Genomic DNA, 24,724 nt, shown 5'->3' with positions numbered 1-24,724 from the left:
GCATTATGGTCAGTTGTATAATTATTTCATTATATATTACAATAATAATAGAAATAAAAGTACAAAAATAAATATAATGCGCTTGAATCGTCCCAAAACCATCCCACAGGTCCGCGGAAATTTTTTTTTCTACGAAACCTGTCCCTGGTGCCAAAAAGGTTGGGGACCGCTGCTCTAATGGATTGGTAACTGGTTAAAAGTTAGGAAACAAATTGTAGGAATAAATGGTCCATTTTGAGAATGGGGAGAGGTAAATAGTGGTGTCCCCCAAGGGTCTGTACTGGGATCAGTATTATGCAACATATTCATAAATGATCTGAAAAAAGGAATAAACAGTGAGGTGGCAAAATTTGCAGATGATACAAAACTACTCAAGATAGTGAAGTCCAAAGTAGGCTGCGAAGAGTTAACAAAGGGATCTCACTAAACTGGGTGAGTGGGCAACAAAATGGCAGATGAAATTCAATGTTGATAAATGCAAAGTAATGCACATTAGAAAACATAACCCCAACTATAAATATAAAATGATGGGGGCTAACTTAGCTGTTACATCTCAAAAAAGAGATCTTGGAGTCATTGTGGATAGTTATCTGAAAACATCCACTCCATGTGCAGTGGCAGTTAAAAAAAGCTAACAGAATGTTGGGAATCATTAAGAAAAGGGATAGACGATAAGACAGAAAATATCATATCGCCTCTATATAAATCTATGGTACGCCCACATCTTGAATACTGCGTGAAGATGTGGTCACCCCATCTCAAAAAAGATATATTGGAATTGGAAAAGATTCAGAAAAAGGCAATAAAAATGATCATGGGTATGGAACAGCTTTCATGTGAGGAGAGATTAATAAGACTGGAACTTTTCAGCTTGGAAAAGACGACGACTAAAGGGGGATATGATAGAGGCGTATAAAATCATAACTGGTTTGGAGAAAATAAATAAGGAAGTGTTATTTACTCCTTCTGATAAAACAAGAATTAGGGGTCACCAAATGAAATTCAAGGCCGCCCAGAGAATTCAGGGGGCCTGGGGCAAAGAAATTTTGGGGGCCCCTTCTATAAAAAAAATTGCAATACTATATTCTCCTGGGGGCCCTTGCGGGGCCCAGGGCAAATTGCCCCCTTGCTCCCCCCTCCCCCCACGGACGCCCCTGGGAAAAATAAACCTTCCGCATCTCAGCACAAACCCAGTTTTGAGAAAACTTCTTTACAAGGTATCACTGGTTCTCAGCATCAGCTAGTGCTAAAAGGCACTAAAGCTCATTAAAAGGGTTGGACAAATATTTTCCATCAAAACTTTTTCTGGATCGAAAACTAGGGCTTTTTTAAAAGCAGAAAAAAATCAAGGACAATGTCTGCTTTCCTTCAAAATTTGTTATGGTTTTTTTAATTGAAAAGCTGAAATTAGTCTGCCAAAACCTGAAAGTGGTTTGAGGTTTCAGAAGTGTGTGGCCAAATATTTGCCTCTTGCTGTGTTTGATTGTTTAAAGAAACAATAAAAAAATTTTGCTTAAAAATAAATCCAAAACTTTTGAACCACCTCAGCTTGTAACCAAATGCCTGAGCCCATCCAGGAAGAGATTTTTCCAGGTTTCTGATACTCTGCTGGCTTCCTTGACTCATATCAGTCTCCATAACTTTGACAAACAGAGGCTAGGGCAGGGGTCGGCAACCTTTACTATCAAAAGAGCCATTTTGCCCCCTCTTCCACTAAAGAAAAATAGTCTGGAGCCGCAAAACATAACACTGCTTATAAACTTTTAAAAGTTTTAATCTTTTTTTAATTTTACCTGTTACAACAACAGAATACAACAAACAGAAGTGCAGTGTGCATGTGTAGGCCTACTTTGAAATAAATTAAACACTGAACTATGCAGGCCTTTTTGAGTCCTTCCCGTATTTGTGTAAAATTAAAATAAAACGTAGCCCACTTTAATATAAAAAAACATATAGTTGCAGCTTAGCAGTTTTAAAAAAGTAAACATAAAATTAGGAATGTTTTTTGACAAGTCCATTTCAGTGTGCTCTCATCCTCTTCGGGTTTCTTTCTCGGCCAGCAATCAACCAAAGCACCTGAACATCCAATAAAAAACTACATCAGCTCCGGGTCTGAAATAAATGTTTTTTTCTGAATAATAATAGCCTATTAAATGCTAGTGTTCTCACCTGTTTAATGTGACTTCTGTTTCTGAAGCTCGATGCTGATCTTCCCTATGTCGGGGCTGTAAGATGTGACTTTGATCTTCACACAGGACTGTAGGCTCTCATTTGTGAGGCGGGAGTGATATTTGGACTTTATGAAGTTCATGCTCGAGAAAACTTGCTCGCATAAGTATGTTGAGCCAAAGATGGACAGGACTCCAAATGCATACTTTTTCATGTTCATATATGTGTCGGGAATGGCACTCTGTTTCAAAAACAAGTTTGTCGGGTTTGGGGAGGTTTTCAATATCATTCCATTTGTGCTCTTTAGCGAGAGTGGCCTTCTGACGGGCAACTTCTTTGAGATCTGCTGTCAGGCTTTTGAACTTGGACACCCATAAGTCTTTATCCGCTATGTTGGCCAGTTCAATTTCAAGATCGGGCTGACTTATCCCTGTGAATGCGGATATGTTCAGCAGGGATGGGTCGATGTCCAGCGGTGTGACAGGGAAGGACAGAGTGTTTTTTTCCTTTCTGAACTCGCTGAATCTTTCTCCAAATGCAGCTTGCATTGCCATAATTGCACGGTGTAAATAATCACAATTTATGTGATTGTTCTCTTCTTTGAACTCTCTCAGGGAGGGGAAGTGAGAGAGCGTACCTCTCTGTACATCTCTGGCAAACACTGTCATCTTGCGCTCAAATGCCAGAACATCCTCCAGCAACTGCAGGGCCGTGCTTCCGTTCCCTGGAGATTTTTATTCAGCGTGTTTAAGTGACTTGTCATATCCACCATGAAATAAAACTTTTCCAGCCAATCGAGGTCTCCCAGTTCGGGATAGCTGAGGCCTTTGCTTTCCAAGAAGGTTTTCACATGTTCCAGACAAGCAGCGGTTGCTTCAGCATGTCTCCTTGACAGCCACCGAACTCTGTTGTGCAGCAGGAGATCCAAATATGCGCTCTCGACTTCATCTAACCATGAACAAAACTGTCGGTGGTTTAACCCGTTTGCAATTATTTTGTTCACTATCTTAATAACGAGGTTCATCACTTCCACACATTCAGGGGGGAATGTTTGAGCGCACAGTGCTTCTTGGTGCAAGATGCAGTGAAAAGTCATCAGCTCTCGATCCAGCGACTTTTGAAGTAAATTCACAAAGCCCTTCTGTGCTCCTCTCATACTGGGTGCACCATCAGTAGACACTGACACCAGGTGAGTGGTGTTTATTCCTTTGGCTTTTAGACAACTCAAAACAGCCTCACAAATGTCTTGTCCCCGCGTTTGGCCCTTTAGCGGTATGAGTTCAATCAGTTCTTCCTGCGGCCCATCAGAGTTCACGTATCTGCATAACAGTGCTGTCTGCTCAATATCGTTTACATCACTTGACTCATCACAGGCAATTGAATATGCTTGAGCTGAATTGATGTCATCAATTTGCTTACTGGTGATGTTTGTTGCCATTTTAATGGTCCTGTCCTTGACGGTCTTTGCAGAGAGAGGCATTTCTTTAATTTTCTGAATAATTTCCTGTTTGTTTTTTAATTCGGAGAATAGATGCGCTGATATTTTTATGAACAATTCCTTCATGTATTCTCCGTCTGTGAATGGCTTCCCCCTCCTTACGATCTCATGAGTTGCCACAAAACTAGCAGCTGTAGTTGAGTTTGGAGAGTTGATCCACTTCTTGAAAGTATATTTGCTCTGCTCAACTTTCCGTAGTAGTTCCGAAATCGCTCTCTTTCGCCCATCTTCAGTTGGGTACTTTTCAGAAAATGCTGAGTGCTTGTTTTGAAAATGTCTTTCAACGTTACATTTTTTGTTGTTTGCTAATTTCTCACCACATATCAAGCACACAGGTAAGCCAGCGTCGTTGGCAGTGAAGGCAAAGGAATCTGTCCATGCAGAATTAAACTCTCTATTTTCTTCTGAGATTTTTCTTTTTTGGGATGTATTCATGGTTATCTTACCGCGGGGGTCGCACACTCAAGAAGCCGTCTGCAGGTAAAGGCGAGGGCTATAGACGTGGATGTGACGCATATTTTAATTGACAAATTATAAAAACTTTTTAAAAATTCGATGTTAAAGTATCACCTCGAACTCCAAGATAACTGTGCAACAAAATAAACAAAAATAAAATAATATATAAATAAAAATTAAATTAATAACCGTTATTCTTTTTTTTTCTTTTTTTTTTCTTTTGTCAAGGCCGAAGGGAGCCACAACAAGGAGGCTGAAGAGCCGCATGCGGCTCCGGAGCCGCGGGTTGCAGACCCCTGGGCTAGGGACACCATTCCTTACCCATCCTGGCTAATAGCCATTAATGGACTTAATCTCCATGCATTTATCTCTTTCCTAGAGACTGGCTCCATGGGGTCCCTCACAAACTGAAGATTGTTACTGTGGGTTTGTCTTTAGTATAGCTTATGTACATAGTCCACGAACTGAGAATTTGAGCTTGTTCCAGAATCTGGGATGAGCCTATGTTGTCAAAACTGAAATGCTCAAAATAGCACATGCATGTGAATGGACACAGGGTGCTAAAATTAAATTAACCCAGGGGTTCTCAAACTGGAGGTCAGGACCCCTCAGGGGGTCACAAGGTTATTACTGGGGGTCGTGAGCTGTCAGCCTCCACCTCAAACCTCGCTTTGCCTCCAGCATTTATAATAGTGTTAAATATATATTAAAAAAAGTGTTTTCAATTCATAAGGGGGGGGGTCACACTCAGAGGTTTGCTATGTGAAAGGGTCACCAGGACAAAAGTTTGAGAACCACTGAAGCCTCAGGAAATGCAGGGGAGGGGGGTCTCCCTTGGTAGGGTTGGGAAGGATATTGCTCTTCTCATGTGATCCCTCCCCCAGTGGCTAATTTTAAAGGAAGCTACCCTCCCCTGACATGAATCTCCCTATGGCACTGAAATTAAATATAGACTATAATTTGGCATTTGAGAAGTGAAAGGGATGGTAGCCCTAATGGAAAAGCTAACAGCTTGGCTCTTCTGCAAGCCTCAAACTGCTGAATGAGCTTTAGGGTAGGGAAGGCTGTGCCTCCCAAACAGCCTGGCCCTGCCCCCTAGCCGACCCCCACTCATTTCCTGCCCCCCGACTGACTGCCCCGCCTGAGAATCCCTGACCCATCCTGCTCCCTGTCCCCTATCTGCCCCCCCCGCTGAGTCCTGACAGACCCCCCACAATCCAACCCCCCTGTCCCCTGACCGCATTCCCCAACCTCTGCCCTCTCCCTGTCCCTGGGACTCCCTGACCCTTAGCCAACCCCCCCGGCCCTAGCCTCTTACCCCCGGCTCTCTCCTCACCCGGAGCTTCAGCGTGTCGCTGAACAGCTGCAGCGTGTCTCCAGCGCGGCCTGAGCTCAGTCCCGCTCCGAGCCGTGTGGTAAGGGGGCGGGGCTGTGAGCTCCACGCCGAGCGGAGGGAGCTGAGCTCAGCCTGGAGCTCGAAGCCCCGCCCCCTCACCACGCGGCTCGGAGTGGGGCCCCGCCGGAGCCAGGTTGCAGCGGTGTCTAGGGACGCTGTTTGATGTGCTGAGGCTCCGGGAGAGGGGCAGAGGCGGAGGTAAGGGGCCAGGGAGGGAGCCTCAGCTGTTCTCTTGGGGGCCCCTGCGGAGCCTGGGGCCCGGGGCAAATTGCCCCACTTGCCCCCCCCGGGCGGCCCTGTGAAATTAATAGGCAGCAGGTCTAAAACAAATAAAAGGAAGTATTTCTTCACACAACTCACAGTCAACCTGTGGAACTCCTTGCCAGAAAATGTTGTGAAGGCCAAGACTATAACGGGGTTCAAAAAAGAATTAGATAAATCCATGGAGGATTGGTCCATCAATGGCTATTATCCAGGATGGGCAGGGATGGTGTCCCTAGTCTCTGTTTGCTAGAAGTTGAGCATGGACGACGGGGTGGATCACTTGATGATTACCTGTTCTGTTCATTCCCTCTGGGGCACCTGGCATTGGCCACTGTCGGAAGATAGGATACTGGGCTAAATGGACCTTTGATTTGACGCAGTATGGCCATTCTTGTGTTCATATTTAAATACCGTGTTTCTTGCAGGGCAGAGTTTAGCCATTCTGATAAGTTTGTTAATATTTATACTTATACATTCTCTCAAGAAAGATCTACAAACTGTAAAGAAATTCAAATAGTTTAGTAGATTACAGTAATCTCTCTCCTTTTTTAAATGTTTTTTTAAAAATTAGCATTCTTGATATTTATTTCAGAAGGGTAGCCGTGTTAGAGTGTATCTGCAAAAACAATGAAGAGTCCTTGTGGCACCTTAGAGACTAACAATTTTATTTGGGCATAACCTTTTGTAGGCTTGGGTTATAGCCCATGAAAGCTTGTGCCCAAATAAATTTTAGTCTATAAGGTGCCACAAGGTGATATTTATTGTTACTTTAAGTTAATGAAGTTTTTTTTCGGTGGGGATTTCCTTTTTTTCTTTGATTTGTTTTAAATTAACATAAGGAATATTAAGAGTATTAATTAGGCATCTGCACTACTTAAGAGCTCCTCATGAACTCCTGCAAGCACTGACTGGCATCCCATAAAAAATTAATGAGATCCCAGTCTTTTCTCTTGCTAAGTTCCTCTTTCTGTCCCTACATATTAAAATAAATCTGGCTGCTCTTAAATCAACAAACTATATTCTGATGGTCCTTTTAAACCAGGGGTGGGCAAACTATGGCCCGCGGGCCGGATCTGGCCCCTCAGGGCTTTGGATCCGACCCATGGGATTGCCCACTGTGGGCCCGGCACTGCTCTCAGAAGCAGTCTGTGGGCTGGGGGGCGGCAGAGGGCTCCGTATGTGTTGCCCTTGCCTCCAGGCACCGTCCCCCGCAGCTCCCATTGGCCGGGAATGGGGAACCCCGGCCAATGGGAGCTTTGGGGAAGATACCTGGAGGCGCGGCAAGGGCAGCGCATGCAGAGCCCTCTGCCCTCCCCTCCCCCAGGGGTCGCAGCGCTTTCTGGAGCAGCATGGGGCTGGGGACAGGGCAGGCAGGCAGGGAGCCTGCCCTGGCCCCGGTGCATGCTGCTGCCATCCTGGAGCCACTTTAGGTAAGCGGTGCCGTGCCAGAGCTTGAACCCCTCCTGCCCCCCAACTCCCTGCCCTAAGCCCCCTGCCTGTACCCCACTCCCCTCCTGCACCCCAAATCCCTGCCCTGAGCCCCCTGCCACACCCTGCACCCCTCCTGCACCCCAAATCCCTGCCCTGAGCCCCCTCGTATACCCCACACCCCACCTGCACCCCAACCCCCTGCCCTGAGCTCCCTGCTGCACCCTGCATGCCTGTGCATCTCAATCCCCTGCCCTGAGCCCCCTGCTGCAGTCCGCATCCCTCCTGCACTCCAACCCCATGCCCTGAGCCCCCTCATACACCCCGCACCCCTCCTCTGCCCCAATCCCTTGCCCTGAGCCCCTTCCTGCACACCGCACCCCCTCCCACACCACGCACCCCAGCCCTGCATGCAATGTCCCATCCAGATGTGGCCCTTGGCCCAAAAAGTTTGCCCACGCCTGTTTTAAACAGTGTCTTTGTTCAAGGGATATAGCATGGAAGCTCATCAGTCTTTGGTATAAGTTGCAGTATCAGTACTCAGACATGATTACAGCTTGAAAAGTCAGAAGGCTAAAGAGAATTTAGGATCAGTGTTCACTTTTGTGTCCATCAATGCTCATACTTTTGTGTCCATTGTATGCGTAAGCTATGTTCTGAAATATTTTCATCATATAAAGTATGCACAGTTTTTGTTATTTATATTGTGGTAGTACCCAAAGACCACATTGTGCTAGGTGCTGCACAAGTATGTAGGAAGACATTCCCTGCTCCAAAGAGTTCAAAAGCTAAAATTCTATGATGCTTTTTAGGGTATAGTTTAAAGGTATATAACAACTTATATGATTAAAAGACTACATAACTAGCATACACCAAAAGCTTGATGAACTGAATTGACCCTGATCCTCCTTCCCTTCCAGATGGTACAGGCCTCCCCATGTAAATGTATATGTTGTGTTCTGGATCTACACTCTTCCCCCTCCCAGCCCATGTGCTTGAGTGCTGATCATTAATTGACATTGATCAAGCACTAACTTCATTAATTGTCTATGAGGATCTGAGAAGCAATACATATTCTGGGTCACTTGGGATGGAACATAAACCTGATTCTTGTGGGAGAGAGATGTGTGGGAGAATGGGGACTGCTTGTAAGTGGCAGTTCATAACAGTGGAAGAGCAGCTTTGCTATAGTTAAGTTCAGATTCACTGTTCAGTGAGTAGATGACTTTTCTAAACGGTCTAAAATCCAGATGCTGACGAAGGTTGTCTTGAAAATTATTATACCGTGTGGTGGTGGCCTGGGTAGGATATGTGAACCAAATTTGGGATTATTTGAGCAAGGTGTTCTCCAAATAAAGCCCTTCTAAAAATCCTATCAGATTCCTTTGGTACTTATGATGCTTTTTTGCCCACACATGGGGCTCAAACTATTCCTCTAATCCTCCTGAAATTTATATCACCTGCTCAGGATTTATCTCAGCTACGGCGCAGCACCCACTATCCCTCTGGAGAAGCAATATTTCAAAAATTATTGAGGGTAAAGTTGGGAACTCCAGCATGGATTGACTCAAACTGATGCACCAAAGAGAATTAAATAATTACGTGCAGTAAAAGTAAGACTGTTGCAAACCAGGAGGTTTGCAGGCAGCCTGACATTGAGCCACCTGTTTACTTTAAAGTGACATGCTACAGTCATTGAACTTGAGCAGCATACATGCTGTAAGTTCAAGTTCTACCTTTGGCAGATTTTTGAGAATGTGTTGTGCACATTACTTGCTTTTTACATGGATTCTACAGCATCTCCTTTTGAAAGTTTTGCCTTGAGACAAAGCTGTTTAAAACTGTTCTAAAATCCACATACATACTCCAGTTTTATGTAGAGGTATTATCAAGAAAAAATAGTATTAATTAAATAGAGGGAAGATGGAAAAACTCTTGTGAGCTGTTAGGATAATGAAATCATGACTCCTGCTCCTCAACCTTTCCCTGAACAACGGTACTCTGTGATCGAAGAAAAGCAAGTAACTGAGTCATTTTGTCTAGTGGTTCCTGATATGTTCCCTACTTAGCAAGAGCTGTTCAAAATGTTTTCAGGTTCTTACTACTTACAATATTTCTAGGGGAAATCTACAACTCTGTCCTTCAAGAAATTTATAGCATGGACTGCCATTGCCATCAGTTATTGGGTGGTACAGTTTAGAAATATTTCAAAAGCTATCGCGTTACAAAAGCTTTAGTACCTCTTCTTAGAGACAGTTAGCTATTGCTTCCTCAGAAACTGTTTGGAGTGACACACACTGAGCAATTTACTCGGTGGTTTAAGGGAACGATTGCTGTCCCTAGAACCCTTCCTGAGTTCCTGGGGTGTGCTCGATCCCCTCTGTGCCCCAGGCCCTGCTCCACCCCTTCCCCCCCAAGACCCAACCCTGCCTCTTCCTGCCCTGCCCTGTTCCGCCCCCTCCCCTGCCCTCACTCTGCCCTGCCTCTTCCTGTTCCTTTCTGCCCTCACTTCTCTCCCTCCCATCCAGCACCTCCTGCACACAGCTGAACAGGGGGCTCAGGGCAGTGGTGTGGGGTGTGGCAGGGGTTTCAGGGCAGGGGGTTGGGGTGCAGGAGGGGTGTGGCAGGGGGCTCAGGGCAGGGGGTTCGGCTGCAGGACAGGTTTGGTGTGCCCCCGCGCCACTCTGGGAAGTGGCCGGAACCTGGGGAAGGAGGGGCGCAGGGGTGTGTGTGACTGTTGCTTCAGGCACCACCCCCAGCAGCTCTCATTGGCCGCAGTTCCCCATTCCTGGCCAATGGGAGCTGCTGGGGGCGGTGCCTGAAGCAACAGCCACACACACCCCTGCGCCCCTCCTTCCCCAGGTTCCGGCTGCTTCCTGGAGCCGCGCGGGGTCAGGGCAGGCAGGCAGGGAGCCTGCCCTGCCCCTGGTGCAGGTCTGGCCAGAGCCACTCTGGGTAAACAGTGGGGGAGGGGGTGGGGCCGTGAGGAGTTCGCAGGCAGCAGAAAATAACCCTGTGGGCCGTGTGTTTGAGACCCCTGCTCTGAAAGTTGCAATACAGAAGCTCTACCTGTTCTGGGTCTTGCAATTATTATTATTGCTTATTTGTATTGCTGTAGGGTATAGAGGCTTCAGTTGGGGATCTTGGCTGGATTGTGCTAGACACTGAACGTGCACATAATGAAGAGGTTGTGCTTGCCCAAAAGAGTGTATAATTAGTGATTCTCAGACTGTGATCCATGAGCCACTGGTGGCTTGCAGAGAACTCGCCCTGGAGAGGTGGCTGGTCACATGGTGTCATCTTGTTTCCAGTTGTTGAATCACATTAAGACAGCTAAAAGACATTAAATATGTTTTCTAATATTAGTTTAACATGAACATGTAAGTAGCTGCAGGTCATGAATAGGAAGGAAGATGGTCCCTGAGATTGCTTTTATTTGTGATGTACAGTACAAAAAGTTGAAAACCGCTGCAGTAATGAATTTCACAGCTAAGGGCCCCTTACTGAAAATACTCTACCTTGGGTGTGTTTGAATCTGGGATCAGTCAGCTTTACCTTTCCTGTCTAATTCAGCTACCATGCTGGGTCTGGAGCAAGAGGTGGCCTCTCAGATACCTAGGCTCTAGTGTTCAAAGATGTGGAGCAGAATCTTGAAATACATCTGATGTGGAATAATATTGGGGACAAAAGTTTGGTGTGAATTTTAAGAGTCTAAGGGAGAGTGTACACATGGAGTTAGTAAATTCCTGAATAACTCTGTGTGGATAAGCCCTTATCATATAATTTACTTTTCACCATTTATGTTTTTTACTATTTCATTGTCCAAGTTGAGAGGAAATATAAAACTAACTAGTCAACTTTACTTTCAGATTCTCATACTAGCAGTATACAGCAGTGTTTCAGTTGCAGGGGTTGCCAATTTGACTTTTTAAAGTTTCCATTGGAATCTCTAAAAATTATTGAAAAGTTTGTTGGCTGTAAGTTTATAAAAATATTTTTAATAAAAATTCTAAACCTACACTGAATGTGTCACTTGAATCTTAGGCCCGCAACACTTCGTATTTTGATACAAAAACTGTAGCTATGTATGTACATCTGCAGTGGCGTACGCTGTGTGTGGGCTGTCTGAATCTGGTTCAACACTGACAAGTTAAAGTAGTGAATATTGTCTTCTTCTTCGAGTGATTGCTCCTATGCATTCCAGTTAGGTGTGCGCGCCGCGCGTGCACGGCTCTTCGGAACATTTTTACCCTAGCAACTCCGGCGGGCCGGCTGGGCGCCCCCTGGAGTGGCGCCGCTATAGCGCTGGATATATACCCCAGCCGGCCCGTCCGCTCCTCAGTTCCTTCTTTCCGCCCGTGACGGCAGTTGGAACAGTGGAGTGCTCCTTTGACCTCCACGTCCCTAGCTTCTCTCTGTTTCTCCTTGTGTATTTAGTGTATATAGTCAGTTAAAATAGTTAGTAAAGTTAGTAATTAGGTAGATTAAGGGGAATTAGGGGGGCTTAGCCCCTCTTCTCCCGACCGGTGCGGGCTTATGCCCAAGACACCGGGGTTTAAGCCCTGTGCGGCTTGCCAGCGGCACATGCCGATTGGGGATCCTCACGACTCCTGTCTGCGTTGTTTAGGAGAGGCCCATCGCGCAGATAAGTGCCCAATTTGCAGATCGTTCAAACCTAGAACGAAAAAGGAGCGGGACATTAAGTTGAAGCAGCTCCTAATGGAGTCGGCGCTTACCCCTGCGGTGCCGACACCATCAGCTCCGCAGTCGTCTTCGGCACGGAGCGCACCAGCGGTTCCCGACCGGTCCGGCACCGAGACTGTTAAAAAGAAGCAGCCGGCACCGAGGCCTCGGCACCGTTCCCTCTCGCCATCGGGGAAACGAAAGCCGCAGCAGAAGCCTATCAAGGCACCTGCGTCCGGACCGCTCACCCAGCCACCTCCGGCACCGACTGTGGTGGTGCACAGACCGTGCACGGTTCCGTTGACTCCGGCGCCGCAAGGGCCATTGAGTCCGGTACCGCCCTGCTCCCCGGTGCCAACCGCGGTCGAGCTGCCTCTCCCGTCGACGCCTGAGACTTTCTCGATGGCGAGAGAGCTCATCGAGCTCACAGAGGCACCGAGTCTCCGGCCCCCGGCGTCGCCGGTGCGGGCTGTACAGTCAGTGGGAAAGCCGGCTATGATGAGGCCACCTTCCCCTGACAGACGGGATAGACGGCGTTCCAGGTCCTGGTCCCGATCCCGATCCCAGAGATGGTCGCCGGCACGCCGATCCAGATCCCGGCACCGATCACCATCTCGGTACCGCTCCCCGTCTTGGCGCCGGTCGCAGTCCCGGTACCGCTCCGCATCGCGGTACAGGTCGCACTCCCGGAGACGTTCCCGGTCCCGGTCACCAGACCGTCGGTACCGAAGGAGGTCCGGTTCCCGGTACCATTCCCGGCACCGCGACTCGCGAAGCCGCTCTCACCGACATCGGTCGAGATCACGGTCGACCTCCCGGCACCGGCACGGTGGATGGTCCCGCTCTCGCTCCCGGCACTGCGACGACCGGCACCGATCCCCGGCACCGTCCAGGGACAGACCGGCGGCATCGACGGCGCAGTCCTTGAGCGCCTCTGCCCCCCCATGGCCTTCTTGCCAACCCTCGGTCGCCTCTCAGGCGAACAGTGGTGGAGATCTCCGGGCTGACCCCCAAGGGCAGGACCAAGGACCGCAGCAGTGGGGCTTTTGGACCCCCTGGGCCTACCACGAGGCTCAAGGGCTACCCCCCACCCCGTGCCCCAGGGGCTCCGAATGCAGGGTGCCGGAAGCATCGCTCAGCAGGCCTCCTCCATCATCACAGGGTGAGGCCCCACCGCCACCTGTAGCGGCAGAGCATCCTGTGGCCGAGGCGGCTTCCCACCCCCTGGAAGAACCACCTCCAGAGGCCGTGGTCCAGGGTCTGTCCTCGTCTTCCTCGCCGGACGAGGCGGTGGCGGGGGCATCTACAGCGACCCCCCTCCGATTGACTTGCGGGCCCACCAGGACCTTCTTCGCTGGGTGGCGAAAGCTATTGACCTCCCCGTGGCAGAGGTCGCTGAGGATGACGACCCGGTGACCAGGGTGCTTGGAGCGGAGGCCCCGCTGCGGCCATTTATCCGCACCATACAAAAGAATGCCACTACCATCTTGCAGTCACCGGCGTCTGTCCCTCCCACCGCTCGCGGAGTGGAGCGCAAGTACTCGGTTCCTCCCAGCGGCTACGAGTACCTATATACGCACCCGACTCCGGACCCCCTCATGATGCAGTCCGTAAATGACCGGGAGAGGCATGGGCAACCCGCTCCAGCGCCAAAATCTAAAGACGCACGGCGCATGGATCTGTTGGGCCGGAAGGTCTATTCGGCAGGTGGTCTCCAGCTCCGGATTGCCAACCAGCTAGCTCTCCTTGGTCGCTACACCTATGACATTTTGGTGTCCCTGTCCAAGTTCTCGGAGCTGATCCCAACAGCCTCCCGACAGGAGTTCTCGGCCCTCCTTGAAGAGGGCAAGAAAGCCTCCCGATCCTCCATCCAGGCCGCTCTGGACTCGGCGGACTCAGGAGCCAGAACTCTGGCCTCGGGAGTGACCATGAGACGCATCTCCTGGTTGCAGTCCTCCACCTTGCCGCCCGAGGTGCAGTACACCCTGCAAGACCTCCCCTTTGACACTCAGGGTCTCTTTTCTGAGAAAACGGACTCTAGGATTCAGACCCTCAAAGATGGTCGAATCGCCATCCGCACCCTGGGTATGCACACACCGGCTACCCAGCGGAGGTCGTTCCGGCAACAGCCATACCGACCATTTACTCAGGCCAGGTCACGGCCTTATAATAGTCGCAGAGGCAGCCTAAACCGCCGTAGACCGTCGGGCAACAGGCGTAACCAGGCCCAGGCGCCCTCCAAGGCCCCTCAAGGGCCTAAGCAGACATTTTGATGGGACGCCCGGGGGCGGCCCATCAGACTCTTTACCGGATCCTTCCCCGTTATTTTGCAACCGCCTTTCCCACTTCCTCCCGGCGTGGTCCCAAATAACAACGGACGACTGGGTACTTCGTACGGTCCAGTATGGTTACCGCCTTCAGTTTGTTTCGCCCCCTCCCTCCCACCCACCTTCCCCGTCCCTCTTCAGGGACCCCTCTCACGAGCAATTCCTCTTGCAAGAGGTCGAGGCTCTGTTGAGCTTGGGTGCCATAGAGGAGGTGCCGAACGACATGCGAGGCAGGGGATTTTACTCCCGATATTTTCTCATCCCCAAGGCGAAAGGAGGTCTCCGACCTATACTAGACCTCCGGGAGCTCAACAGGTACCTGCTCAAGCTCAAGTTTCGCATGGTCACCCTGGGGACCATCATTCCCTCCCTGGATCCGGGAGACTGGTTTGCCGCCCTCGATATGAAGGACGCGTACTTCCATATCGCGATTTACCCTCCCCATCGACGCTACCTGCGGTTCGTAGTCAACGAGGCGCACTACCAGTTTGCGGTACTACCCTTCGGCCTTTCCACCGCGCCGAGGGTCTTCACCAAGTGCATGGCAGTGGTTGCCACAGCCCTCCGCCGTCGTTGCATGCACGTCTAACCGTATCTTAACGACTGGCTGGTTCGCGGGCCATCCCGACAGCTAGTGGCAGGTCAAATGGCCGAGATCCTAGCCCTGTTTCGGTACCTGGGCCTTCTCATAAACGCCGAGAAGTCCACTTTAACTCCATCACAAAGGGTGGAGTTCATCGGAGCGGTCCTGGACTCCAGTTTGGCCAGGGCCTGCCTCCCTCGACCTCGGCACCAGACGATGGTCTCCATCATCCGGGACCTGCACGTTTTTCCCACGACAACGGTTCGGTCCTGCCTACGCCTCCTGGGCCACATGGCGTCCTGCACGTTCGTGACCACGTACGCGAGGCTGCGCCTTCGCCCATTTCAAACTTGGCTGGCGTCGGTGTACCGTCCGCACCGCGACCCTCTGGACATGGTAGTCACGGTCACGAAGCCAATCCTCGGTTCGCTCAGCTGGTGGCTGGACCCAGAGGTCGTGTGTGCAGGAGTCCTGTTCCGCCCTCCTCGCCCATCCGTCACCCTGACCACGGATGCCTCGGCGTTGGGATGGGGGGCTCACCTTGGCGACCTACACACCCAGGGTCTCTGGTCACCCCGAGAGCTCTCCCTCCATATCAACGTCAGGGAGCTGCGAGCGATCCGCTTGGCGTGTCACACCTTCCGCGCCCATCTGCAAGGGCGCTGTGTGGCGGTGTTCACGGACAACACGACGGCGATGTTCTATGTCAACAAGCAGGGCGGAGCTCGCTCCTCCCCGCTTTGCACGGAAGCGATGCTCCTGTGGGACTTCTGTGTAACCCACTCGATTCACCTGGCAGCGTCCTTTCTTCCAGGAGTGCAGAACATGCTGGCCGACCATCTCAGCAGGTCGTTCCTCACCCACGAGTGGTCCCTTCGTCCGGATGTGGTGCTCACAATTTTCCGCAGGTGGGGGTTTCCCCAGATAGACCTGTTTGCCTCCAAGGAGAACAGGAAGTGCCACCGGTTTTGTTCTTACCAGGGTCGCTCCCGAGGCTCCCTGTCGGACGCATTCCTCTGCTCCTGGATGGATCACCTCCTCTACGCCTTCCCTCCGCTCCCACTCATACACCGGGTGCTACTCAAGCTTCGGAGGGACAGGGCCCGCCTCATTCTCGTTGCTCCAGCCTGGCCACGGCAGCACTGGTACACTCTGCTGCTCGAGCTCTCCGTTCGGGATCCCATTCCCCTTCCGTTGTGGCCGGACCTCATCACGCAGGACTTCGGCAGACTCCGCCACCCGGACCTTCAGTCCCTCCATTTTACAGCTTGGTACCTGCGTGGTTAACCCACGCGGAGCGGGACTGTTCGGCGGCAGTGCAGCAAGTCCTGATGGAAAGCAGGAAGCCTTCCACTCGCTCAACCTACCTCGCGAAATGGAAGCGCTTCGCGCTCTGGTGCGATCACAGAGGCCTTAATCCCTTCCGGGTCCCTATTCCTACGATCCTGGACTACCTCTGGTCCCTTAAGGAACAAGGACTCGCGGTCTCCTCCTTGAAGGTGCACCTGGCAGCTGTGTCCGCCTTTCGGCCATCCATAGGAGGTCGGTCCATCTTTTCCAACCAGATGGTTTCCCGCTTCCTTAAGGGCCTGGACCGCTTGTACCCGCCGATACGACGTCCTACCCCGTCCTGGGATTTGAACCTGGTTCTGGCCAAGCTTATGGGAGCACCCTTCGAGCCCCTGGCCACGTGCTCCCTGCTCTATCTCTCGTGGAAAACGGCCTTTCTCGTCGCTATAACGTCAGCAAGACGAGTTTCCGAGCTCCGTGCCCTAACGGTTGGTCCACCGTATACCGTCTTCCACGGAGACAAGGTGCAGCTTCGACCACACCCGGCCTTCCTCCCTAAGGTGGTGTCGGCCTTCCACCTCAACCAGGATATTTTCCTTCCGGTCTTCTTCCTGAAGCTGCACACCTCACCTCGTGAGCAACAGCTTCACACCCTGGACGTCCGCAGGGCCCTCGCTTTTTATATAGAGCAGACGAAGCCCTTCCGGCGTTCGCCCCAGCTGTTCGTAGCGGTTGCTGATCGCATGAAGGGCGAGCCGGTCTCCTCCCAAAGGATTTCCTCCTGGGTGACGGCATGTATCCGGACATGCTACGAGCTTGCTCGTGTGCCAGCACGCCGCCTCACCGCTCACTCTACGAGAGCGCAAGCCTCGTCTACCGCCTTTCTGGCCCATGTCCCCATCCAGGACATCTGTAGAGCGGCCACCTGGTCTTCTGTCCACACCTTCGCTTCCCACTACGCGTTGGTGCAACAATCCAGAGACGATGCAGCCTTCGGCTCAGCAGTCTTACACTCTGCCACGTCTCACTCCGACCCCACCGCCTAGGTAAGGCTTGGGAATCACCTAACTGGAATGCATAGGAACAATCACTCGAAGAAGAAAAGACGGTTACTCACCGTTGTAACTGTTGTTCTTCGAGATGTGTTGCTCCTATCCATTCCAGACCCGCCCTCCTTCCCCACTGTCGGAGTAGCTGGCAAGAAGGAACTGAGGAGCGGACGGGCCGGCTGGGGTATATATCCAACGCTATAGCGGCGCCACTCCAGGGGGCGCCCAGCCGGCCCGCCGGAGTTGCTAGGGTAAAAATGTTCCAAAGAGCCGTGCACGCGCGGCGCGCACGCCTAACTGGAATGGATAGGAGCAACACATCTCGAAGAACAACAGTTACAACGGTGAGTAACCGTCTTTTCCGTGGAGTGGATGGAATCTGGACTGCATGTGTTGTAATAGTACTTGCCAAGAGGCTGGCAAAAGAAGTACACCTCTACCTCGATATAACGCGACCCGATATAACATGAATTCGGATATAATGCGGTAAAGCAGTGCTCCGGGGGGGCGGGGCTGCGCACTCTGGTGGATCAAAGCAAGTTCGATATAACGCGGTTTCACCTATAACGCGGTAAGATTTTTTGGCTCCCAAGGACAGCGTTATATCGAGGTAGAGGTGTATCTAAAGTAACTGGTGCAATTTTAGCTTGTTCTGCTCTATGGACACTTGCTCTGCAGTATTATGCACCGATGATCTGGACAGAAAATCAGAGATTCATACAATTGGGGAATATGAGGAGACTGACAGTAAAGGTCAGAGTAGCTACACTGGTGATCCTGTGGTAGTATGTATTATTTTTATAGCACTAAACTTGGTGCCCTTGACTTCTGTGCTAATAAATATACTGTAGAACCTCAGAGTTCTGAACACCAGAGTTACCAACTGACTGGTCAACCGCACACCTCATTTGAAACTGGAAGTCCGCAATCAGGCAGCAGCGGAGACACAAAAAAGCAAATACAGTACAGTACTGTGTTAAATGTAAACTACTAAAAAAAGGAGGTTTTTTACAAAAAGATTTGACAAGGTAAGGAAACTGTTTCTGTGCTTGTTTCCCTTAAATTAAGATGGTTAAAAGCAGAATTTTTCTTCTGCATCTAATGTAGAGTTGAATCAGGCAGAGCAGGGACATGAACCTGGGTGTCTCACATGCCAGACCAGTGTCCTAACCAGATAGATAGACATGCAAACTCACCTGCCTATGTGCCTGAATCAGAAAGCTCAGGTTTCAGTCAAAAAACAGATATTTTGACACAATTCTGTTTTTGCAAAAACATTAGGAAGGTTTTGGTTTTGTTCCAGTGCAGAATGAAAACAAATTTTGAAAGCTCAAAAGTCGCTGCCTACCATGAAATGGAATTAACTTCTTCTGGTCAGTGACAATGCTTAACCAAAGCAACAGTTTCTGCGATTTAGGGCTTTGAGGATGGGGTGTCCTGAAAACTCTCCTATCACCTTCTTTAAGAGCACAACCAAAAAAGGAGGTAGAGGTTGCAATGGATTTGGGAAGAGAGAAAATATTCACTCACTGCTTATTCCTGTATGTGGCAAAGGTGGTGAGAAATACCTCAGTGCTAAAAAGTGGCATGGGAAGGAGGTGCAGATGTATATTGCTTTTATATGTATTCAATGAAAATATTATATAGAAAGAATGAAAGCAAACTGCTGTTCATAATAAAATTTAGCACATACTTCAACTTGCAAAGGACTTAATTAAAAGACTACTCTAGTAAAAGCAGGTGAAGAAGGCAGATTTTGTTTAAAGTTAAAAATCATCATGATGGCAAGAGATGAGATAGTAAGTGTGTAGGAGGTAGTTCCTCTGACAGTCATGCGTGGGTTCCAAATATAAATTGAAAAATGCTTGGCAATGAGGAGCTTAAATAGGTTGTATCATAATTCATTTTGGAAGACTTTTAGAAAATGAAAGTCCTTTGTACTTTTAGAAAATCTTAGGTTCCCTTACATTGTCTTTTGCAGATCTAATGTATAGCCTTTGCTCAAATCTTAGACTTCAGCTCAAATTGAAATTCTCTTATGGACATGCTGATTCAGCTTGGCTAGCTTCGCCTTGTTTTTGCCTGTTACAGGCTTCCAGGCTCTTCTTCAGAGCAGTGTCTAGATACCATTTTGAAGTCTATGGAATTGAGGCAGAGGAGCCCCTACCGTGTGGTCAACTGTGTCTCTGCAAACCACTAGCGATCCACAGAACTCAGGGAATAACTGTGTTGTTTGACTTGACTGTGAGGAAAGGCAAGGCTTTTTACAGTATTTAAGCAGGATCAGTTTGGAGAGTATGCAGTGTAAATTTCATTAAATCACACTTTCATTAGAGATCTCAAGGATTTTTTTTTATTTCTACTCTTGACAAATTTGCAATTCACTTCACTTGCAGTCATAAACATTGCCTTTGACAAAACAGTTCCTCCTGGCTTGAATAGTAGCAGGTGGGAGAAATTTGATCAGTTTCTTTCAAGAAAGTCTTCTGGTAGGCATATTTGCCTTCCCTCAGTACTGTGTTTAGGCTACACTGTTCATATGAGACATTTTCTGTAGGTGGAAAGACTGTAAGTACTAGTCTAAAGCACTGCAATGCACCATCCATGTAATTTTTTTAAAACTAGTAAGGTCTGGAAGAATGCTTAATTATTCTGCTGTGTAGCCAACTAATTTTTAGAGTTCTCTCCTAGTAATTATAGAAGGAGACATTTCTTAAATAATTAAATACAGCCATGATTTGCTGTATTCTTGCATTACATAAGGGTGTGAAAATGCACAACCCTTAGAGCTAGTATAGTAACTCTTCCTACAAAGAATGAAAACAATACATCTGGTGCCTGCTTACTGTTACGCCAAATATTTTTAACAAAAACATGCTGCTCTGAGATAATGCTACAAATTGGTTAACTAAAACATGCTTTAGTAGAAAACTTAATCAAGTGATGATTAAAATATGTAATGGAATAAATATTAGATGCTATTAATTTTGAGATACTGCTGTATGTAACTGGTCAACTGTATACCCAGTGACAGGTGGTGGTACCAATGAGCTGAAATTCATGTAAAAATACAAGAGGCTTGTATTGTTTTTGTTTAATATATATAGTCCAAAAGTGTGTTGGGCACTTTAGATATCTAAAGAAAACAAATTTCTGTCCCAGAGTTACTTGTCTGTTCAGACAGCATATGGATGGGGCAGAAGATATGCTTAGGTTATTTATTTGTGAGCATGTGGGCTACATATGCAGATTTGGGTGTTCAAAAATTTTTTTTCCTCCTTTTAAAAACCTTCTTTTTCTGCTTTTGACTGCTCTACGTTTGACCTATTGGCCTTTTTAGATTTTTAACTTGTGCCCACTTGACTGCTGATTATCAGGTTATCCAATCTTTGTCCATTTTTGTTTAACCCTTTCCCTGTTTTAAGTTTCATTCTTGTAGACTGATAGGGCCCTACCAAATTCACAGCCATGGAAAAATGCATCACGGACTGTGAAATCTGGTCTCCCCCTTGAAATCTGGTCTTTTGTGTGCTTTTACCCTGTACTATACAGATTTCATGGGGGGAGACCAGTATTTCTCAAATTGGGGGTCCTGACGCAAAAGCGAGTTGCGGGGGTAGGGTGGGTTCACAGGGTTATTGTGTGGAGGGGTCGTGGTATTGCCACCCTTACTTCTGTGCTGACTTCAGAGCTGGGTGGCTGGAGAGCAGTGGCTGTTGGCTGGACAAGCAGCTCTGAAGGCAGTGCCCTGCTAGCAGCAGCGCAGAAGTAAGGGTGAAAGTACCATACCATGCCATTCTTACTTCTGCGCTGCTGCTTGTGGCGCCTCTGCCTTCAGAGCTGGGCTCCTGGCCAGCAGCCACTGCTCTCCAGTCTCCCAGCTCTGAAGGCAGTGCTGCTGCCACCAGCAGCAGCGCAGAAGTAAGGGTAGCAGTACTGCAACCTCCCCACACTCCCCAATAACCTTGCGACCCTCCCACAACTCCTTTTTGAATCAGGACCCTTACAATTACAACACCATGAAATTTCAGATTTAAATAGCTGAAATCATGACATTTACAATTTTAAAAATCCTATGACTGTGAAATTGACCAAAATGGATCGTGAATTTGGTAAGGCCCTACTCATAGGAACCATTCTTGTCATCTAGTCTGACCTCCTGCACATTGCAGGCCACAGAACCTCATACATCCATTCTTGTACTAGATCCATAATCTATGGCTGAATTACTGAAGTCCTCAAACCATGATGTAAAGACTTCAAGTTACAGAGAATCCACCAGTTATTCTAGTTCAAACCAGCAAGTGTCCTGTGCCCTGTGGTGCAGTGGAAGCGCCAGGGTCCCTGCCAATCTGACCTTGGGGGAAATTCTTTCCTGACCCCAAATATGGCTGTCAGTTAGACTTTGAGCATGTGGGCAACACACACCAGCCAGACACTTGGGAAAGAATTCGCTGTAGTAACTGAGAGCCCCCGACATGTAGTGATCCATCTTTAGCTGTTGGAGATATTTGCTAATAGCAGTCGCAGATAGGCCACATGCCCTTGTAGGCAAGCTCATCCCACCATCCCCTCTGTGAATTTATGAAGCTTGGACTCGAAACAAGTTAGGTTTTTTGCCTTCACTGCTTCCATGGGGAGGCTGTTCCAGAACTTCACTCCTCTCATGGCTAGAAATCTTCATCTAATTTCAAACCTAATTTGTTAATGGCCAGTTTATATCTGTTTGTTTTTGTGCCAACTTTGGCTCTTAACTTAAATAACTCCTCTCCCTCCCTAGGAGAGCAATCATATCTCCCCTCACCCTTCATTTGTTTAGGCTAAACAAGTACATAAGAACGGCCATACTGGGTCAAACCAAAGGTCCATCAAGCCGAGTATCCTGTCCTCTGACAGTGGCCAATGGCTGGTGCCCCAAAGGGATTGAACAGACAGGTTATCATCAAGTGATCCATCCCCTCTCACCCAATCCCAGCTTCTTGCAAACAGAGATTAGGGACACCATTACCGCCCATCCTGGCTAATAGCCGTTGATGGACCTATCTTCCATGAATCTATCTTGCTCCCTTTTGAACCCCGTTATAGTACTGGCCTTCACAACACCCTCTGGCAAGGAATTCCAGAGGTTGACAGTGCATTGCATGAAAAAATACGTTCTTGTGTTTGTTTTAAACCTCCTATGCATTAATTTCATTTGGTGCCCCTTGTTTTTGTATTATGAGAAGGAGTAAATAACACTTCCTTATTTATGTTCTCTATACCACTCGTGATTTTATAGACCTCTATCATATCCCCCCCTTAGGTGCCTCTTATTAATCTCTCCTCATACGGAAGCCGGTCTATACCCCTAATAATTGTTGCCATTTTCTGAACCTTTTCCAATTCCAATATATCTTTTTTGAGATGGGGTGAACACATCTGCATGCAGTATTCAAGGTGTGGGCGTACCATGGATTTATATAGAGGCAATGAGATATTTTCTGTCTTATTATCTATCCCTTTTCTTAATGATTCCCAACATTCTGTTCGCTTTTTTGAGTGCTGCTGCACATTGAATGGATGATTTCAGAGAACTATCCACAATGACTCCAAGATCTCTTTTTTGAGTTGTAACAGCTAATTTAGACCCCATCATTGTATATGTATAATTAGGATTATGTTTTCCAATGTGCATTACTTTGCATATAATACTTCTTTTGTTTACTAAATAAATTTTAAAAGCAAAATATGTTTTAACTTTTTTATGTACCTAACATATCTAAGGTTATTTTATTTAATTACAATAAATACAATGCTGTTTGTGCATTTGTAATTCTGAATTTTCATCCAAATAAAACTTGACACAAATCACAAGAAACAAATTAATCATCTAGTGAATAAGAAATGCACCATCCACCATTTTCTAACATCATAAAAATGTAAAAATTAAGAATCTGAATAAATGTAAATTAAACTATATAATTGCTTAAATAAATATATATATAGAATCATAGAATATCAGGGTTGGAAGGGACCGTAGGAGGTCATCTAGTCCAACCCCCTGCTCAAAACAGGACCAGTCCTCAACTAAATCATCCCAGTCAGGGCTTTGTCAAGTCTGACCTTAAAAACCTCCAAAGAAGGAGATTCCACCACCTCCCTAGGTAACCCATTCCAGTGCTTCACCCCCCCTCCTAGTGAAATTTTCCCCCCTAATATCCAACCTAAACATCCCCCATTGCAACTTGAGACCATTACTCCTTGTTCTGTCATCTGCTACCACTGAGAACAGTCTAGATCCATCCTCTTTGGAGCCCCTTTCAGGTAGTTGAAAGCAGCTATCAAATCCCCGCTCATTCTTCTCTTCTGCAGACTAAACAATCCCAGTTCTCTCAGCCTCTCCTCATAAGTCATGTGCTCCAGCCCCCTAATCATTTTTGTTGCCCTCCGCTGGACTCTTTCTAATTTTTCCACATCCTTTTTGTAGTGTGGGGCCCAAAACTGGACACTGTACTCCAGATGAGGTCTCACCAATGCCGAATAGAGGGGAATGATCACATCCCTCGATCTGCTGGCAATGCCCCTACTTATACAGCCCAAAATGCTGTTAGCCTTCTTGGCAACAAGGGCACACTGTTGACTCATATCCAGCTTCTCATCCACTGTAACCCCTAGGTCCTTTTCTGCAGAACTGCTTCCTAGCCACTCGGTCCCTAGTCTGTAGCAGTTCATGGGATTCTTCCGTCCTAAGTGCAGGACTCTGCGCTTGTCCTTGTTGAACGTCATCAGATTTCTTTTGGCCCAATCCTCTAATTTGTCTAGGTCCCTCTGTATCCTATCCCTACCCTCCAGCGTATCTACCACTCCTCCCAGTTTAGTGTCATCTGCAAACTTGCTGAGGGTGCAGTCCACGCCATCCTCCAGATCATTAATGAAGATATTGAACAAAACTGGCCCCAGGACCGATCTTTGGGGCACTCCGCTTGATACTGGCTGCCAACTAGACATGGAGCCGTTGATCGCTACCCATTGAGCCCAATGATCTATCCGCTTTATAGTCCATTCATCCAGCCCTTACTTCTTTAACTTGCTGACAAGAACACTGTGGGAGACCGTATCAAAAGCTTTGCTAAAGTCAAGGAATAACACGTCCACTGCTTTCCCCTCATCCACAGAGCCAGTTGTCTCGTCATAGAAAGCAATTAGATTAGTCAGGCATGACTTGCCCTTGGTGAATCCATTCTGACTGTTCCTGATCACTTTCCTCTCCTCTAAGTGCATCAAAATTGATTCCTTGAGGACCTGCTCCATGATTTTTCCAGGGACTGAGGTGAGGCTGGTTGGCCTGTAGTTCCCCGGATCCTCCTCCTTCCCTTTTAAAAAGATGGGCACTACATTAGCCTTTTTCCAGTCATCTGGGACCTCCCCTGATCGCCATGAGTTTTCAAAGATAATGGCCAATGGCTCTGCAATCACATCTGCTAACTCCTTTAGCACCCTCGGATGCAGTGCATCTGGCCCCATGGACTTGTGCTCGTCCAGCTTTTCTAAATAGTCCTTAACCACTTCTTTCTCCACAGAGGACTGGTCACCTCCTCCCCA

The 24,724-nt window shown here is 48.1% G+C and overlaps 1 protein-coding gene across 6 annotated transcripts in view; it reads left to right on the top strand.

Moving 5' to 3' along the window:
* XPO4 (exportin 4) overlaps positions 1-24,724 on the top strand; it is a 169,049-nt gene that overhangs the window by 12,529 nt on the left and 131,796 nt on the right. Inside the window, exon 1 of one of the 6 annotated variants that reach the window (XM_039534450.1) lies at positions 18,132-18,171. The exons of the other annotated variants lie outside the window; for them this stretch is intronic. The gene's annotated coding sequence lies outside the window, so the exon portion shown is untranslated. Of the gene's footprint in view, positions 1-18,131; positions 18,172-24,724 lie in introns of those variants that run through there. 6 annotated transcript variants of the gene reach the window in all.

This window comes from Mauremys reevesii, linkage group 1, assembly GCF_016161935.1.
Source record: "Mauremys reevesii isolate NIE-2019 linkage group 1, ASM1616193v1, whole genome shotgun sequence".
Lineage (NCBI taxonomy): Eukaryota > Metazoa > Chordata > Testudines > Geoemydidae > Mauremys > Mauremys reevesii.
Note: the sequence above shows the minus strand (reverse complement) of the source record. Positions and strands in the feature narration are given on the sequence as shown.